General features: G+C 28.6%; 1 pseudogene; it reads left to right on the top strand.

The window, feature by feature from the left end:
- The first annotated feature begins 149 nt into the window (after positions 1 to 149).
- On the top strand, positions 150 to 6,156 carry LOC105838314 (annotated as a pseudogene).
- The last annotated feature ends 3,727 nt before the right edge of the window (positions 6,157 to 9,883 follow it).

Raw genomic sequence — 9,883 nt, forward strand, 5'->3', positions numbered from 1 at the left:
TATGAGCGTAATAATATAACGTGTGCAATGTGCACGTGTGCAATAGCGTCACATGTGCAATGTGTATGAGTGTAATAATATAACGTGTGCAATGTGCATGTGTGCAATAGCGTCACGTGTGCAATGTATATGAGTGTAAAAAAATAACGTGTGCAATGTGCACGTGTGCAATAGTGTCACATGTGCAATGTGTATAAGCGTAATAATATAACGTGTGCAATGTGTATTTTGTACCTTGATTATATTCGTGTGTGCAAACGAAGCAGTAGGCAATCGGGACGTGGGCAATCGGGAATGTCGGCAATCGGGAAATTTCTGCATAATTCGTGTGCAAACGAAGCAGTAGGCAATCGGGAACGTAGGCAAACGGAACCCTCTCGTTTAATAAGTTAAGCTAAGAGTTCGAAAAAATTGCAAATAGAAAATATTGCTGATAAATACATCTGACTGCTATACAGATAAAGACTTTTTTGCTGGATCTTATTAATGAGAGATTACGTAGATATATATTTGTGCAGATTATAATACACGAAATGGAAGATTATATTGAACAAGCAAAATCAGAAGAAAGGAATATATTTCAACGATATATTAACAAATGCAAATTATTTTACGGTACAACAATATGCTGGCTAATCACAACAGCTATCCTAGCAATTTTTGGACCATTATTGCTGTCTCAACCCTTTCCAATCGAAGTTGAGTATCCATTTGCTGTGGACAAACAACCTCTAAAAACTATCATTTATCTACATCAATCATTGGCTATATATCAAAGTTGCATACAGGTATCTAGCAACATCTTTCTAGCTCTTCTGCTTTGGTTTGTATCAGCAAGGTTTGAAATCCTATCTCACAAATTTCAAAAAATTTCAAGCATCTCAGAATTCATAATCTGCGTACAGCTACATCAACACATATTACGGTAATATATGTATCTTTATAATACATTATTGTAGAATACTCCCTGTAAAACGTCAGTGAATCTAGCACCTCCGCCATTAAAAAAAAAATTCGGAAATACCGTATAATTTTCCGTTAATTATCTACTAATTTTCTGCCCTAGTCCCGAATTTCTTGTTCCTACCCGTTCGCAGAAGATTAAGACCAAAAGTGGAGGTGCTAAGTTCACGTGACGGCACCCCCACTAATAAAAAGAAGCGTAAACAAAAAAACAAATATACCAAAATTTTCTGTTCATTTTCTGCTTTAAGAAACCGTAAAGAAATATCAAAAATATTAAACGGTTATCAAAGTACCGATACTCAGAACCATTGTACAGCAATGATATAACAGAAAATGGTTAAAAATAAAAAGCTAACAATGCAACGACAACTCATAAAGTACTTCCTCGATCAAATACTCGTAAAAAACACAATTTTGAAATGTTTAACTTGCACAATATCTTTAAAAAGCCTTAAAATTTAAAAAAATACAACAATAAGTACCCTTAAAAAATTAACTGCTGCATCGACTATAGCATCAAAATGATTATCTATTTATCAGCTCTTAAGATATCCAGGTCCCAAATTTTTTGCTCAATATTTAACTCGTGCAACTCAATTGTTAATGCGCGCACGCAAGAGAAAACTATACCTTTAAAATATAAACTGTACAATGGTTCTGAGTACCGGTACTTCGATAATATTCAATATTTTGATATCTCTTTACGGTTTCTTAAAGTAGAAAATAAGCAGAAACTTCTGATATATTTGTTTTTTTTTGTTTACGCTTTTTTTTATTAGTGGAGGTGCTACCGTCATGTGAATTTAGCACCCCCACTTTTGGTTTTAATCTCCTGCGAACGGATAGGAGCAAAAAATTTGGAACTATGAAGAACTATGCAGAAATTTAGCAGATAATTAGTAGATAATTAGCAGAAAATTATGCGGTATTTCCGAATTTTTTTTTAGTGGGGATGCTAGGTTTACTGACGTTCCTATAAAAGTAAAAACATTTTTGTATATTTATATTATCACAGTGTGATAGTAAAATTAAAAAATTAAAAACCAGCAATTATATAATTAATAGTTAACCCGTTAACGCCCAAATAGCTGTAGAAAATTTTTATTAAAATATTCCACCCTTTCGTGCTTAAAAACTGATCATAAAAACAAGGAAAATAAAATAGCCATTTAGGCGTTTTAACGGGTTAATTACAGATATGCAAAAGATGTCATTATAGCTGTTCGATATATAGCATTATCAACGATAGGATTCAGTACTGCAGCAGTGGTATTTAGTGGACTTACCTTTTTAAGTGTAAGCATTTTTATTTTACCTCTTCATATTTCTGTATACACTTATTACACAATATTAAATAAATTTATTCGCGTAGATATCTTATTAAAGAAGCATGTAAATCATATCACATACAAACAGGTCTAACATTAATAATAAAAATTATACGAACAAATGAACTTTACATACATAATTTACTCAAAAATTAATATGTTAATTTAAAATTGTAATTATACACATCAACTCTTTCCTATTGTAAATGTAATCCATTTATCTTATTACTTTGTATTACTTATATGTTAAAATTATCTTGTACAGCGACAACCTTTAACTGTAAAAGCCCAATTTTTTGCGATTGGCGCATCTTCACTTGTAGAAGTCTTTATGTGCGCATGGCCAGCTGATCATTTATTGAGCAACGTAAGATAGAAAAAAAAATATATCAAAAAAGTAGTTTATAACAAAATTTATAAAAAGCAATAAAAGATGTATGTAAAAATATACATATAATATAAATATAATAAGTTCATCTAAACTTATTCTAAAATAAGTACAAGTATTGAAATACATAATTCTTAATGTAGTTGAAGTTTGAAAAGTTCTTTGATCAAAAAATAAAAATTTGTTTTAATAAAAAAGCTATTAAAATATATATATATATATATATATATATATATATAATACTTAAATAAATAAAACAAAATTATAACAAAAAACAATTCTTGGGAAAACTGTGAAATTTCTGTATTTATATATATAAATGTGACAAAAATGTCTATGATTTCTGACGATAATAAAATAGTATATCGTGTTACAAGTGCGGAATATCGGAATATCGGCTATTTTTTGCGAATGCATTTACCTGCACAAGCGAGCAATAACCAATCACACATGTTGCACACAATATTTTTTGTTACCTGCTCGTCGAAATATTGGTCTTTGAGTACAAAATGACAGATGAGGAAAAACAATTTGCTAATAACCAAAGTGTTCCGTTTAAACCAAATCTGCACATATTTACATAAGAAAAATAAAATAGTTCTGACAACTACTTCTGCACTTTATGCCAAAATATACAAGCGCGAGGATAATCCCTAAAATCAATGACATTTTTTAAAATAATTTATTAACAATGAACATCCGAAAGTTTTCCGTTTAATTCAAAGCAGTCGTGCGCACTTGAATTCTTAAAACTCGAATTTTCTAATAACTGCTTCTGCGTTTTGTGCCAAAATATACAAGTGTGAGGGCAATGTCTAATAACGTTAGAAAAAAATAATTTATTAACAATCAAGGCCCGGAAATTCTTTGTTTAATTCAAAGTAATCACGCATACTTTAATATTTTTTAGTACAAAACGCAAATTCAGTCATTAAAAACTTTTCATCTTTCTTACATAAATATGTTCAGATACTTTTAAATAAAGCACACTTCCAAATTTTAACTATTAACAAACTGTTATTTTTTTCTCATAGTTTAAGATTATAAATTTTGTTGTTGCATTTATACATTTAAAGGCAGAAATCACTATTTTCTTAAGTATTTTATTCTTTATTTTTTATTTATTTATTGATTTTTAATTGTTTCTTTTATAATTTGTTTTGTTTATAAATATATCTCTTTAATAGTTTTTTACAATTAAAACAAATTTTCATTTTTTGCTTTAAGAACGTTCTAAACATCAACATAATTTTTATATATTAACAATTAATCCATGATCGCATTTCTATTAAAAAAATTGCATTATTGATATGTCTTCATCCTGATTCTAAATGACAATATTTTTTACGATATTATGTTAAAATATATTTTTATTTTAATATTTCAGAGTAGTGACTTTGGCTATGCTGGGTATGCATCGTCATGGTATAACAAAGAAATACCTTTACAGAAGAATTTATTATATATATTGTCGCGATGTCAATATCCTGTAATTCTTAGTGTACCTTGTATACTACCAACTCTTTCACTTAATTATTATGCCTCTGTAAGTATATACTAAATTATACCATAAATTTCATAAAAATTAATCTGAGTGATTTAATAACCAAATTTTACAGACCTGGTCTTAAACTATGTACTACTAGACCACGCATTGTCCTCTGCAGGCTGTTGCTAAATTAAAGAAAAGAAGTAGATGAAGATAAATATTTCAGTTAGGGTAAGTTAGGGTATGATGGCCATACGGAAAGAATGGTCAATGGCTATATAATTGCTAAATAATGTGTTCTCGTAATTATTTTCAAAGATAGTTAATATTTATTGTAGTTTATGTGCGTATACTAGTCGAAATAACGATATTGTGAATGTCACATCACGTTTTTATTTTTAACTGCCTACAAAATTTTTCACGTGTTCATTAGAAATTGCCACAATGTCGAATAAATTACAGTTGTACTGTCGCAATGAATGTTACCCACGTAACAAGAGTATGTAAATTGTAATGTGTAATTATATTTTTTATTTCCTTTTCTATTTTTTAAATAAATACTATGATTATCTTTCTCTCACAATTTGAGCAAGATAGCTCATGACATTTCGGGGTAAGTGTTTATGTATATATTTTATTAAAAAAGACGAGAATTAAGTTGTGCAGCTAATATTTTAATTTGACAAATCATGTTTTTTTTTTGTAATGACAATGAGTTAAATTGATCCTAAACTTATGTGAACATTTAACATAAAATTAAATATGTTATAATATGTGAGAATAAAACTAAATATAACATTTATTATTTTACAAATGTTACATAAAAAATGTATAGCCAACTGTTCTATAATACTATGGTCATCTTTTCCCTAAAAGTTATGAAAGATGGCCAATGTTCATGTTTCAATATTTTGATAATAAAACATTTTTATTAAGTATTTTCTCTTTAATGTCGATAATGTCGATTTTAATACTTAAAGCTTCAGTGAAGTAATATACCAAACGCTATTAAAAAATAATAAAAATAAAAGTATGTTTTTTGCATCAAAAAAAACTATGACCATCTTACCCGAGTTTACCCTACAGGACTAGCGTTTCTTTGTCACGCCTGTTTGAATCTCTGTCTTCTTTTTCAACTTGGCAACAGCTTACAATGCAATCTAGTATATAAGCCTTAGAGCCAAAATCCACCCATCCATCCATAATAAAAAAGGCTAACTAAACGCGAGAAGTGCACGTTTGATCGCGTATTGTTGTCACTTTTCCGCGATGCTGATTGGTTCTCTCGCTACGCTTACTTCGTGTTACAAGAATAGCAGTTGCGATTGAATTTTAACAGCTGTCAAATTTGTATAAATATTATCTATATAATTATCGTTGTAATTTATTTGTAAAAAGAAAAAAATAAAAAGTAGCGCGCGCGAAGCGCACGTCTGTGGTGTTTAATATATAAAAAAATTAAAGCTACTGCTAAAGACAAGTGACACAAGAAGTCATTAAAGAACAAACAAAACAAGGCAATCGTGGGAAGAAATGTTTTTCTTTTCTCGCATGTGTTCCATAAAACTTCAAATTTGCTTTAATACTAACTTGAATATTATGTATATACGTCTATATATATATATATATATATATATATATACATATATATACAATATATATAATTAAAAGTAATAATAAATTTAATAAAATATAATAAAGTTAATATAAAATAATAAAAATATTATTTCTTTAACATATCAGTCCCTTATATTTAATATTATGCAATTATGTACATATAAGAAATTCAAAGCAAATAATTAAGACATTATTACACAATTAAAATGTTCATGTAGATTTATAATAATTTATAATCGTTATTATACATTATTGATACTTACAATAAACTTATATATTTACATGTGTGTCAGTATTTATCAACTGCATTTTCCTATTTGACAACTTTTTGAGCAGTATTTGCCATGGAGGATGGACTGCAAATATAAACTACTGTACGTATTATACTATTTTAATACGAAGAAAATCAATAGAGTAGCTTTGTAAATATTGTTAACTGTGTTTAAATCTGTATCTGTAATATAAAGTTAAAAATTATGAATAAAAAGAACATTTATGATTGATTTGACGTCATTTTTTATTCTTCACTTCGTATAAATGTATAAAGATATATTTCAAATGTGTATAACTTAGGCTTGGTTGTACCAATATTGTTTTAATTTTAAGCAAGACTTAAGAATATGTCTGTTTATCTTTTTTTTCTAACTAAATAAAGACAGACACATATTTAAGTTTCACTTAAAATAATGTTTGAGCAACCAAGCCTCACCGTTCTATTTTATTGTATACAAAAACATATTGTTTAATCCTTTCAGTCACAACGAGATATATATGTCCTACCTAAACCATCTTCTTTTTTTCCACTGTAAAACGTACAATTGATCAATTATTTTCATTTTTTTTATTTTTAATCTTGAAAAAGTTTAAAATTAGTGTTTCAATAATAGTTTGTTAAAATATATAAACAATTCAAATTGTACGTTCTACAGTGAAAAAAAGATATTTTAGATAAGACATATACGCTATGTCACGCTGTGACCGAAAGAGTTAATATTATATAAATAATTGTTTTAATATATGTATTAAGAGTACAATATATATTATAATTTTTCTACCTTATCATCGACATTTTTCTAGAAAATTATTCATTGGTAAAGAATATCAAAAATTCATGGAGAAATTAATTAAACTAATATTACTTTCAATTAAGAATTATTATAAAATAAACAGAATTAATACGAATAATAAACAGAATTAACACGAATATCTCGAGGTCTAAACTTGTCTATTTACAGTTAATGCATTATATAAAATACATGTCATATGTATTACATTGCGTTAAGTCTCATTTACCAACGTAAATATTCTTTCCGTATTTTTCTCCTCCACGCCTCTCTCTCTCTCTCTCTCTCTCTCTCTCTCTCTCTTTGTTTTTCTCTGTTTCTCCCTCAAAAATTAAAATTTACATTGTAGTTATCTCTTTCAACGTACGCTATAATTATATGCACGTTACATAAAGCCATACTTAGAAGTTCTCATAATAATTCAAGATAAAAATATACGTGCTATGGCACTACGCGCCACAGTAAATGCATACGTATAGTATAATTTATGAATCCGCACGGTTGCAAGCTCAAGAGAGAGGAAAACGAACAGAAGAAATAATAAACGCCGTAATATATTCCACCTAAGATACTTTGTTTTGTAAAAGTGTGTAATCTCGTATAACCTAAGAGTTTCCACCCTCGCATAAAATTCTTCGTAAAATTACGAGAAAAGCACAGAGGCAGTAACGGTTGAAATACATTAAAAATAAGTGTGACGATTCTCTATATAACATGAAAACCGCACCGATGTTAGATAGAGTTATTGCTTTCCTGAAGATAGATTTATTTTTTGCTTGTTGCTGGCCTCTACCGCGAACTGCCACAAAAAGTAAAATTATTCGCGATAGAATATTTCGTTACCTGCCAATCGTGAATGGTGCATTTATAATTGTAGAGTTAATATATTCAATTAATAATCATCTAGATAATGTCTTTCTAATTATGCAATTAGCTTGCGCTTGGGCATTTTTTGTTCCATTACAGAAGTTCCATTACAGATATATTTATTCACGCGACAACATGATTGTTTACAAGTAAGTAAAATAATTATAATTTTTATGTATTATTTCTATATTTTATGTATTATTTCTATATCTTAATCTTTTTTATATTTTAATTAATAACGTAACAATAATACATACAGAACACACTAAATAATAATATATTTAAGTCTATATTTAAATGTTAAATATTAATTTTTAGTAGTTTTTGTTTCATATATTTAACGGGCATTTCATTACTTTTATATTTTTCTCTCTTCTCGTAAAATAAATATAACACATTTAATTTATGTACTTTTTATATCTTTTAAAAATATTTTTTTAATTTAAATTATAATTAACTGTTATAAACAAGTACATGAATATGTAAATATTTTTGTTAAACATATTGTAAACAAGGGGGGGATCCCACTTGCCTACAATCCCAATTGCCTACAATACAGCTTCGTTTGCACACAAATTTAGCAATTGATTGCACATTCCCGATTGCCTACAATCTCGATTGCCTACAGCTTCGTTTGCACACACAAAAATAATTAAGGTACAAGAGTAGGATAGCACACATGACATTATTACGTTCATACACATTGCACACACGACAATATCGCGCGCAGACACATTGCACACATATGACATTATTGCACACATAAGCTAAAAAAAACAATATTGACATATTACACACATGATATTAAAATGTTCATAAGCCTCCCCTTGCACCCGTGTGTGTGTGTGTGTGTGTGTGTGTGTGTGTGTGTGTGTGTGTCCACGCTTCATATTGTTCCACTGGGTTTGCGACTTTCCATGCAAAGCGAGGTCTACCTACTTTTCTTTTTATTTTTAATCTACTTTTACTTTTATTTTTAATATAGTATATGTCGAAAACTAAAGCAGTTATCTCTATAATAAGATCTATACAAATTTTTGTTGAGCATAAAAAATATTATTAAAAATCATCGTCAAATCAAAGCGCCCAAATTATTGGAATCGTGCCTTCAGAGTGTATGAGGGCAATGATATCATGTGTGCAATGTGCACGTGTGCAATAATATCATGTGTGCAATGTGCATGAGCGTATTAATATCATGTGTACAATGTGCACGAGCATAATAATATCATGTGTGCAATGTGTTAATATTGTTTCTTTAGATTATATGTGTGCAATAATGTCATGAGTGCAATGTGTTTGTGCGCAATAATGTCATGTGCAATGTGTATGAACGTATTAATATCATGTGTGCAATGTGCATATGTGAAATAATGTCATGTGTGTAATGTGTATGAGCGAAATAATATCATGTGTGCAATGTGTCTGCGCGCAATATTGTCGTGTGTGCAATGTGTATGGGCGCAATAATGTTATGTGTGCAATCCCCTTGTACCTTAATTATTTTCGTGTGTGCAAACGAAGCTAGGCAATTGGGATTGTAGGCAAGTGAAGCCCTCTCTTCTAAACAAATATTATATCATAATGCACAATATAATTTATATAATGTCCATGTAAAAATTATTTAACAACTCATACTGAAAAAAATTAGCACTATCATAATTTTTAGTAGGGGAAAGCAAAGCATACTTTGAGATTCTTTTTTTTCACTTTGCTATTTTTTTTAATTTTTCTAATTTTTTGTTACCTGTCTACAAAGCGCTGAAATACTTGAAACTTTATCAAGTAAATTAAAAAAAAATTTTTTTAATAAAAACAAAAATTATCCTACTATATCCCAAACGCAATGTACAGTGAGACACACTCTAGAGCACAATAAGACACTAACAAAATATATAATTTTATACAAAACTTAAAAATATAATACTGACCGATTAATACACACTAATCTAAAAACTAAAATATTAAACGTCGATTCTTTTTACTCCTTTTGTTAAGAAAAAACCATCTATATAGTAACTAATATTACCGCTCTTTCCATTAGATCGCCTGAAAAGCTATTAATTGTTTTGCATAATCATTTACACATGATAAAAATTTGAAGAGAAACAACATCATAAAATAACTAAAAACAGCAATTTTTAATGAGTAAAGTATAACAAAA

Source organism: Monomorium pharaonis, chromosome 7, assembly GCF_013373865.1.
Source record: "Monomorium pharaonis isolate MP-MQ-018 chromosome 7, ASM1337386v2, whole genome shotgun sequence".
Taxonomy (NCBI): Eukaryota; Metazoa; Arthropoda; class Insecta; order Hymenoptera; family Formicidae; genus Monomorium; species Monomorium pharaonis.